Below are 11,068 nucleotides of genomic sequence, written 5' to 3' on the forward strand. Positions count from 1 at the left end.
ACTCGACATAAGCGTCATCCAACCACATATTTATGCAATGTCTTCGGCGCACGTATCACATCAACGTCCTTAAAAGTAATATTCGTGCTCTTTGTCGTGTATTCCCAAGCAGCCACCGACGCTTGTTGACACCGAACGCTGTAGCAGCATATAAGCTACCATACGAATTCGATAACAGTGCCAACATCAGGACATAGCTCCCAGTTGCTAATTAATGCTTAATGTACTTACAATGCCAGAGGAAGACCAAAGCTCAATTGACAGTGTCTGCCACTCTGCAGAATATGGAATGCTCAGTCTCTAAATTTAGGCCGATATGTACTTGCCTGTGTACTGGTGTATCAATGCGTGTGGCTGTAATGCACAACTTTAGTTCTTGTGAACTGCTCTGCTGTTCTGTTCTGTGTAGATGGAACTTACAGACCTGTACAAGCATTCGATTCTCTATCCGAAGCTTTTGAAACAATTCTCAGAGAACATACAAAGAAAATTTTTTTGTTAATTTAGATATATAGTCATCAATGTGGACTGACCTGGGAATATCCCAATTGTGTACCAACGGCGAGTTATCATTTCTTGTTGTGTTACCAGTAGAATTTTTATAGTATACTAGCACTGTGTACCTTGTGTTCCATTTTCGTCCTGTTCACTCGTTTTCGTGTACTCTGATTGTAAATCTTGTTTTATGTCGGATCTGACCTTTCTTAATCCTATGTCACATGATACCAGGACAAGAATTCAAATAATGTCTTGCATGAACTGTCGAAACCAACTGTAATAACATTTCCTGTGTTTGGTTGGCTGTAAGTGCTCGTTCCCAAAGCCAAGAAATTAAAAAAAAAATTTACGCCTCTTATAATTTCTGCTGTATTCATACACTTGCTGCAGGGACGTGCAAGGATCAGGTAATGTGCTATCATTCGGCAATGCACTTCCACAAGCCGAACACTACTTCTGCTCTGCTGGTCATTCCTGAAAGAAGTATAGCACCTGCCAAATGCCAAATCCAACGTTTAGGAATTTCATTGGGCCTTTAAGGATTCCATTTGTCAGCTTCGTACAACATGACTTTACGAAAGATCTTCGGCAAATTTATGGTGTAATGTAGGTGCAAGGGTGGCACACAATGCGAGAGTAGCCTTACCACAGTGTGTCTGGAAACCCAAGAGCGACCACCTGAGTCCCACCTATCAATCTCTATCCAGTTATGTCAAACGGACCCACTAACGGCTGATAAACATTCCTTTAAATGAAGACTCTATCTTCCAGGAAACACTGAGGACACATTTTACATTAAAGACTGTGGAACACAAATATTGTACTCCAGGAACAGAAAAGCAGTTTCAAATTAAGACACTTGAATATGTCGTAAAAGCAGCTGGTACGAGGATTGGCGATACCAGTCCTAAGACATAACTGTACCAGTTTACAATTGGGTTACTGATCATCCATTGGGGTTTGGCTACAGACGATTCACACAGAAGTTTGACACACTTCTAGTCAACGATAAATTATGCCTCTAGGTACGAAACTCTTGCAACAATTGTGCAAGGGCTCATGCAATTCATTAATATGATTTGAAATACCAATTAAATCTTTATGTAGATGCTTTATTGCGGTTCACAAGTAGAGTGAGCCAACTATAACTTCATAAATGCGATTCGTCTACAAGATTTGTAGGACGTGGAAAGTAATTTACAAAAAGCCCGGGATAAAAGAACAATTGGCAAGCTGGTGTATATCAAGAAGAAAACATATGAAGAAAATTCAGGAAAATTCAGAAATCTAAAGAACCTATGCAAAATACATTTATAGCTCACTACTGCAGTCCTTTCTAAGACTAAAGTCTTTAGGTGTAACATTTATAGCTCACTACTGCAGTCCTTTCTAAGACTAAAGTCTTTAGGTGTAATACTTTATGTATCTGGACGCAGATGTACCAATCACATTCATGAAATTCGTGGATATCACTGGTTTGCCCTCATTTACGTTCCTGTACGTAAACAAATCAAGTGGGTCTACAACATGCGCCATTTTTTTCTACCTGACACGAAATAACACCTGTGTCAGCGCTCCGATTACCTGGCCAGGCATAGCATAGCGGCGCTGTCTCCGTGTGTTGGGCCACAACAGGTATTCTCCACCGTTGTTGGGTGATAGCGGTAACAGCTTGGAAACTGCCTGCATCATCGCCTTCACACAGAAATGTTGCGAAGCCATACCGTAAAAATGCCACGTGTTGCATCCACACTGCTGCACTCTTACAGGGAACACTCTTTCGGACACACACTGTCGTGAAATATGGGCCATGTAAACGTCCTTTGAATACCAAACGTTGCCCAGGGATTATCCTGATACAACGTATCACGACAGTCACACGTCCGCAACGTCGTGCCCATTCGCTCTACAGAAACCGGCGCAAATGTTCCAAGAAACTGGATGTAAATGGGATTAAGCGGCAAGTAAAAGTAAATTATAATTGTTATATGCGCACAAGAGTAATACACACATCAAAGAAAGTTTTACATCACCATAACCTGTACAGAAAATTTGAACAGAGATCAACCTAAACATCTTTTCCGCCAGAATGAGATTTTCACTCTGCAGCGGAGTGTACGCTGATAAGAAACTTCCTGGCAAATTAAAACTTTGTGCCGTACCGAGAATCGAACTGGGGACCTTTGCCTTTCGCGGGCAGGTGCTCTACCGAATGAGCTACCCAAGCACGACTCACGTCCCGTCCTCACAGCTATACTTCTGCCAGTACCTCGTCTCCTACCTTCCAAACTTCACAGAAGCTCTCCTGCGACGGGGCGTGAGTCGTGCTTGGGTAGCTCAGTTGGTAGATGACCTACCCGCGAAAGGCAAAGGTCCCGAGTTTGAGTCTCGGTCCGGCGCACAGTTTTAATCTGCCACGAAGTTTCTTTTCCGCCATTTATATTGCTCATGAATACGAAACATTTCAAGTTGTACCACCATACAGCGAGACCTTCAGAGGTAGTGGTCCAGATTGCTGTACACACTGGTACCTCTAATACCCAGTAGCAGTCATCATATGCATTGATGCATGCCTGTTTTCCTCGTGGCATACTATCCACAAGTTCATCAATTCACTATTGATCCAGATTGTTCCACTCCTCAACGGCTTATCGTATATATACTAGCTCCATGAGCAGCATGTAGAGATATTTGCTTTGCACGGCCGTCTACTTGTTTAATTCCAGGTATCCAAGAGTGGCCTTTCATCGATACCATCACAATGTTGTGACAGTTCCTCTGCACGCGAAACAACGTCTGCAACTGCTGCAACTATAATGATCGTTTCAAATCAGGGATGCAGACTATGTTTGGTGTCTACGTCTGTGTGAATTGTAGGGCTTCCAAAATAGCATTCAGCTCGGCTGCCATAATCGTGTAGTGTGGACCCAGCTTGTGTAGGCTGTGTTGTTTGCTTTGGGATACCCAATAAGCACTAGCAGCGACTTCTTTAGACTTGGACCGCCGGCCGGTGTGACCGAGCAGTTCTAGACACTTCAGTCTGGAACCGCCCGACCGCTACGGTCGCAGGTTCGAATCTTGCCTCGGGCATGGATGTGTGTGATATCCTTAGGTTAGTCATGTTTAAGTAGTTCTAATTTCTAGGGGACTGATGACCTCAGCTGTTAAGTCCCATAGTGCTCAAAACCATTTGAACCATTTTTAGACTTGGACCCATTCTGTATACACCACGCACGCGCCGTGGTAGTGAGACAGGAATTCCATTGCCGTTGCATTTGATGGGTCCTGGTTTTGACATGTTGAACTGGACCTGACGTCAATCTGCAAAGTCGGCGTTAGTGCGGTAGAAGACAACTTTCCCATGCCTGGTAACTTAAACTGCGTAAGTTCAAGCGCGGCCGGTGGAAACTGATATTTATCCAACATCTTACACACACAAAATTTTTCGTCAAAGTGCTAATATTCGTCCAAACAGTCGCAGAGAAATATTCGCCGCAACCTTAACGGTGGTTCATTACTTTGAACCAGTAATGCGCTCGTAGGGTTTAACATAAACGCCCCATTAACTGTTCAAAAATGGGTCGAATGGCTCTGAGCACTATGGGACTTAACATCTGAGGTCATCAGTCCGCTAGACTTCGAACTACTTAAACCTAACTAATCTACGGACATCACACACATCCATGCCCGAGGCAGGATTCGAACCTGCGACCGTACCAGCCGCGTGGCTACGGACTGACGCCCCTAGAACCCCTCCTCCACCGCGGCCGGCTCAATTAACTGTACGCGAGGCTTTATACTCCATAGTGTCTAGTGTTTGGAGCGTGCTGTCTGATGCTCATTATGGCATAAAATCACTGTGTCCTTAATAGGGACCGGTATAAAGACGTTGCTCTCCACCGATCACAGGCCCACCATAGTCCAGTTGTAGGCGTTTTCACATCTGGTAATTACACGTCAGATACGAAGAGCCCATATAAACTTAACAACAATCATCCCAAGGTATTTAGTTGTTTTGGCTGCTGTTGCATCGTTAGGGGAAGTGGAATCCTAAGTCGAGTAAAAATCGAAAGAGACGACTATTGAAAGAGAGGACTTGCTATCATATTCCGAAGGCACTTCCTACAATTCACTCATGCAGACGTACTATCACAGCGTGCATTTTCAGATGTCAGGACTAAAGAGTACTGGCTTCAAAATATATGCATACGTCATCTGAGTACTGTAATATTGTATGTCACTGGCAAAGAGGTCATGAAGGTCTGCTGTATAGAGACTGAATAAAAAGATGAGCCAAGACTCATCCCTGTGGGGAGTCCTCTGCTAGTTTTTTTGGATCCCAGAGTAATTCCGTGTTGCAGAATGATTGGCTTCCTGTTGCACAGGAAGCATACAACGTTGGGCACGAGTGGTTTTGATATCTGGAGTTTCTTCAGTTTTTTCGCAAAGATTGACTAGAACTCGTTGTTGTATGTTCTAATGAAATCTATGAATGCGCAACTATCATATAATTCGACAGAGAGAAATTTAGCTGTATGTCCATAACCAACAGTGAAAGTGTCAGTTGTCTCTTTTGCTTTTCAAAATCAAAGTATTTTTTCCGGTAATAGCTTGTTTTTACACCGCCATTCTAAGCGCCGTATTAATCCTTTCCATTACCTTCGCCGAACACAGTAGTGTGCTGAAAAGCCGATATCACTCACGTTTATCAGATCTTTTTCCCGACTTGTGGATGGCGACGACACGACGTGTTTTCAGCGAGTCGATTTTGATCTTTTGTGTCCATAAAGAATTGCAAAATTTGAGTAGCAGCAGTTTCCCCTTGTGTGGGATGTGCCGTAACCTGGGTAGTCGGTATAATCCGGATCCGTATCAGGAGCAGTAACCTTCCCTTGCGAGAGCGCAGTCTGGAGTTCCTCCAGCGAAAAGGGTTGTGTAATGCCACTTCTCCTCTCTTCTTTCCACCTCGCCCCTTGTCTGTTACGCCAGGTGGAGCTATCATACACAAGAACGATTCTAAGAGTCGGATGTCTCTTGTCTGATATGTTTTATTGTTCTGTATTACATTCCAGATCCAGGTTAATGCAGTTTCTTCGCCGACTGGAGTGCAGAAATTGTCACGATTTTTAGTTTTTCCTACGTGAATATTTTCTTGGCTACAGCTTATGCTTTCTCAATGGCAAGAAAGCTTGTGTCATTAGAGATACTTCGGTATTTTCTTAATGTCTCCTTGCGTTTCTAGAGGACTGCGTCACATTCTGAACCCCACAATCAGGGTGATAGGCGAGTAGTTGTCCGCATATGTCTCTTTTCAGGTGTTGAGACTACCGCTGCTTCATCGATAAGCGACACCAACACGTCATAGACTCTTTCATGATTCTCAGTATAGGCTATAGATTAGTTTTTCTTCCAGTAGTATTTCGAATAGGTTCCAGTTCGCTTTGTTTGTGTTAAATTTCCGTCTGATTGCGCGGTTGACAGTCTGCATAAATTGTACGTTTTTCATAATTTGAGTTGGCAATGGATCCGCACCGAAAGTATCCGCTATTACTTTCCATGTTGTTCTGGTACAGAGTGCAGTTGATGCTATGCTAAAACCCACTGCCGTCAGAGCTTCATTTGGTCGGACTACTCGTGTGGATGAGCCGCCATTTAGTACTGTAAGGTTTTCCCAATCTAGTACATCCACTAGCATTTTTCCCCCATTGTGTTGGCATTTCTGCAGCCCCCACAGTGCATGGTGCTCGTTAGTCTCCTAGGAGCAGAAGGCGTTTTTCGAGCGAGGCAGTGATTGTTGTTAACTGCTGTCTGGAAAGGCTTTCATTAGGTGCTTTGTGTACTGAGATCAAATTCAGAGGGAGGTCGTTGATCCGCAGACGGATACCCATCCTTTGCCATGGGTCATGCTGAGTGCCCATACTGACAGCGGAAAGGTGGCTGCCTTGTTTTACCAGCAACGCTGCATTGTCGTAGCCATTGTCTCTATCCTCTCTAATGACAGAGTAGCCCTGGCGTGCGAACGATTCGTTCCGTTTTAACCGTGTTTCGATGATGGTACAAATGTCTACTACAGTGTCGAATAGAAAATGTCGAAGGCAATGTTTGTTTGCCTTGAGCGATCTTGCGAGACGAAATTTACATCAACGTCTCTTGTACATTTTGAAGTACACAACTAAGCCAGTGCATGATAACCATCCTGTCAGTGAAGATAAAAAAACATCGAAATTGGAAATTCTTCGTGTAGCCGCAAATCTTTAAGTGGTAGCACGTTGTAAAAGATTACACAGGCCAACGAAAAAATTTTTAAAAAGTTTTTCTTTGAGAGCTGATCTTTACACGAGATTTTTATGAGCTGAATTCAAATCTAGCCTTAGTTTTTTGTGTCAGCCATAGTTTTCGAGCAGTATGCTTTTTACTACGTAGTATAAAAATTGTATTCTATACGGTGACGGGGAAATTAATGAAACGCTTTGCTACAACATAAGCATGGTTTATATTTACAGTAAGCTACTTAAAACAATGATACGTGTTAATAGAAGTTGCACTTGTCAGCTGGAATTGATTTGTATTTTCTTTCTATTTTTTCTTTGAAGCTTTTTGTGTAGCTTCTACTATGAGTCGCTTGCCTAACTTCTCGGTGAAGTGACAGAGTAGTCCCCCATCATGTTGGTGTTCCAGCGGCCTTGGTAGCGTTCTCCCATCACTTTAATGTCCTGGTGAAAACGCTGTCGTTGCTCCTCACTAACATCTCCAATATTGTCCGGGAAGTATTCAAGATGACTGTTCAAAAAGTGAATTTTCAGGCTCGTTAAACATCCTAAAGTTTTAGACCTCTTCAACATTGTAGCTATAATAGAAACATATTCTGGAACTTTTCATGTCCTAAGAACTTTGTAACGACTTACTTGAATGATACCCATGCTTCTTTCTCATTTAAGGTCATTGTGGATTCAAAGTTAACATCAGACACCAATTTTCTAATGTCAGGTCCGACAAAGACTTCTTCTTTCAGTTTAGCTTCTGAAAGGTGTGGAAACTTTTGGCAGAGATACTTAAAACATGGTCCATCTTTAGGCAAAGCCTTTACAAACTGTTTCATTAGGCCCAACTTTATATGTAAAGGTGGAAGGAGAACTATGGATCTAAAAGATTTTTGCGTAGAATGTCCTTCTCACCAGGTTTTACAGACTCCCTCACAGGCCAGTTCTTTCGGCACCAGTGTTGATCCCTAACCCTACTATCTCATTCACACAAGAAACATGTAAATTTGGTAAAGCCACCTTGCTGACTAAGGGGCATGCATGTTACTTCGCCACATATCATCCAACCACGAGCAGAATAGCCTATTTTATTTAGCACTATTTCTAGGTTTTCGTAGCTTTCTTTCATATGCACAAAATGTCAACCAGGTATACATGTTACCATTGTGTAATAAAACAGCCTCCAGTCTTCCTTTTTGTATTCAATACCAAACTCATTCATTAGACTGGGAATGTCTGAGCAGTACACTAAATCACGTTCTTGTTAAAAAAAAAAAACCTTGGGAAATTGCTGCTCTTTCTTTCTATAAATGTATATGATAGTTCCATTGCCAATAAGTTCTTTTATTTAATCTAGAGCCCAACAATTCAGCTTTTTCTTTCGTTAAGCCCAGATACCTAACCAAATCGTTAATCTCTAGACTTTGTGTATTACAGTGGAATTAATCATAATCTGGTTCATGTAAATCAGATTGTACATCAGAAAATACTTATGTTGGAATAGAATTTAAATCTGGTGGTTCAGGAACCGGCAAATCGACAAAATGCCCTACTGGTCGGATGGCGGACGGAAGGTTAGGGTAGCTTATAACCTTGTTTTTCGAATTAAGACCAGTAATATCAACACTGCAAAAGTAGCAGTTATCGGAATGATTTCTTGGCTCCCTCGATATCATAGAAAGAATAAATCTAAAGGCTTTTCTCTCCTTTTTGGACCACTTTCTCAGATCTTCAAAACCGCACGCATGCACGCCCCGCCAAGATTTGTTTTGATCACAAAGTTTAGATCCAGAGTATAACAGATAAACAATTTCACAGAGTCTGTAACGTGTCTTTGGTGTTTTTAAATCACAAATTCGACACGAATATAACAAACTGTCGACAGAGTTTTTACAACCACGATTAGACATTGTACTGAGCACATGTACATGAAACGGGAAAGTAAAGTTCGGTTGACAGTTAACAAAACATCATCTGTTAACATAAAAACAGAATCGACGGTTTTTTGTCAGCAAATGTTTTTCACCAGTGTTACCAACGTCATATACATTCATTATACCTCATTTTAAAATTATTTTAACTATATAATAGCTGTTAAATTCTTTAAAAATCGCTGAAAATTATAAATTTAGCAGAAAAATGATTATTCCTTGGGATTCACAAAAGAACAATGGCCATCACCTTACCAACTGACCAAATGGTCTTTGACTTCTGTGGTGCACTTTCAGCAGCCTTTTTCCATTGTTTTGACTGCTGTTTCGACTCTGGAGTATAATGGTCTGATCGTTTCAGGTTTGATCAACAGTCACAAGTCGGCGTAAAAAGTCTAGCGGATTCTGATCAAACATCGCCAGACATTATGTTGAAATACTGTGCCGGATGTGCTTTTGGTCAACAGTGAGCAATCGAGACACCCATCTCGTACAGTTTCTTCGTAGTCAACTCTCAGTGCAGAATACAATGCACTCGCTCAGTTCAGACGTCTACAGTCTCAGCAATCTCAGGAATTTTAATTCGACTGTCTTGCATTACCGTATCGTGGATTTGTCAGCGGTTTACTCTGTGGTGACCTCAGTTTGCTGATGGAGCGCACTTCGTCTTCGGTACTTGTACGACCGCGTTTAAATAAATTAATCCAAAATAAATCGTTTTATATGATAGTGGATGCATTCTTGAAATTCTTCGTACGGTTCTTGGAATAATAAAGCGTACCGACAGTGAAGGCGTAACAAAAGTTTTCACTTCTTTAAGCTGTTTGCTAAATCTCAATTTTTGTTGTTTATTTGTTCGAAGGATTTGTAATTTTTCAGATGACGCAATCTGACGGAAATAAAATCTTATCAGGGGACCGCCCCTACTCATCACAGATTCCGTCCAAATTTGTGGTATATACAGTGCTTCACAATGAAAAAAGGAAAGAGGAGCTCCCAGTGGACAAGCGTTTAGAAAAAAATTGCATTTTTAGCGCAGGTCGGCGGATGCATGGGCCGTCTGCAACGATTGGCATAGCGGAAGGGATACACAACGGTGATCAGAGGGTCGCAGGGTCGTCTCTGTGTGAAAACTATGTCTTCCTTTCCAGTGTTTGTTTACGCAAGTGGCACTGCAAAGCAACCGAAACAATGCACAATGAATAACGTTTATTAATAATCTCATGGAAGGCATGAAAAAGAAAGACAAAGGAAAATTTGATACTGCAAATAAGTTTCCGAGAAAGGACTGTAATTGAAATGTACAGGACTTGGTATTCCATTAGTTTCATTCTGGCGTTTAATAGTGCTCAGCAGCTAAACGCAAACGCTATGGTCCCAGTGAACTAAAATCGACCAATCCAGAGTGAAAAACAATCATAGACCGAGAAGACATCATCACAGTAAATTTTTTTTCAACAACACCGGCGCTTATGACCTCAGTTGCTTCTGTGCACTCTAACAAATCCAAAAACAAAATTCCACATCACCAACTATCCTCATCAAAATTGGGCGAAATAATGGGTATCACTTTGTTTACATTCATCGCACAGTTTGCAAACAAAGTTCGTTTCTCTATAGAAACTTCAAGGCAACCATGTCGCCCAAGTCGAAAGAATGTGGCGTGTACGACACGTGCAAGATGCAGAGACAATTACTGCGTCCCTCTTTTCACTTCGAATATTACCACACCACGTGTAAATGAACTATAAAATAATATAAGTATCCAATTGCATATACCTCCTCCGAAATTTATTTCCTATTCCTAAGTTTCCTTTGCCCTGCCTTTTCATACCGTTACCAAAATATTAATACTCGTAAATATGATGTATTGAGAATTATTTCAGCCTATCTGCAAAATATAAAAAAATGCTGCGAAGGGATCAGACAACCTTCGAACCACCGCTCTGTACTAGATCTGCTGCCTCGTAACTGAGCTAACATAAATAGTTAATGACTCGTCCGACCAGCGCCAAAATACTTACTTTTTTCCAAGCGCATGGCCATATTTATTCTTAAGCACTGAATGTTTAGAGAGTTGTGATAATGTATCTTCTTCTTTCGAAGAACTAGACCTCTTTGAGGTTCGATAAAAAAATAACGAACTTTCTGATTTCGCCGGCTTTATGGATTCGGTTTTCAAACTCTTTCATCTTGTTGTTACACATGCTTCTTATGTATGTCCATATTTTCAGCTGTTCTGAATGTTTTGTTTGGCAATCGAAAAGGTTAAAAGTGTTGTAGAATGCTGGGGAATTTTTACTTTTCAAGATGATGTATCAAAGGATTTGAATTAAATTTTGCTTGAAAAGAGGAATAACGTGCAGCACCGCAATCGAA

Source organism: Schistocerca serialis, unplaced genomic scaffold (assembly GCF_023864345.2).
Source record: "Schistocerca serialis cubense isolate TAMUIC-IGC-003099 unplaced genomic scaffold, iqSchSeri2.2 HiC_scaffold_1353, whole genome shotgun sequence".
Taxonomy (NCBI): Eukaryota; Metazoa; Arthropoda; class Insecta; order Orthoptera; family Acrididae; genus Schistocerca; species Schistocerca serialis.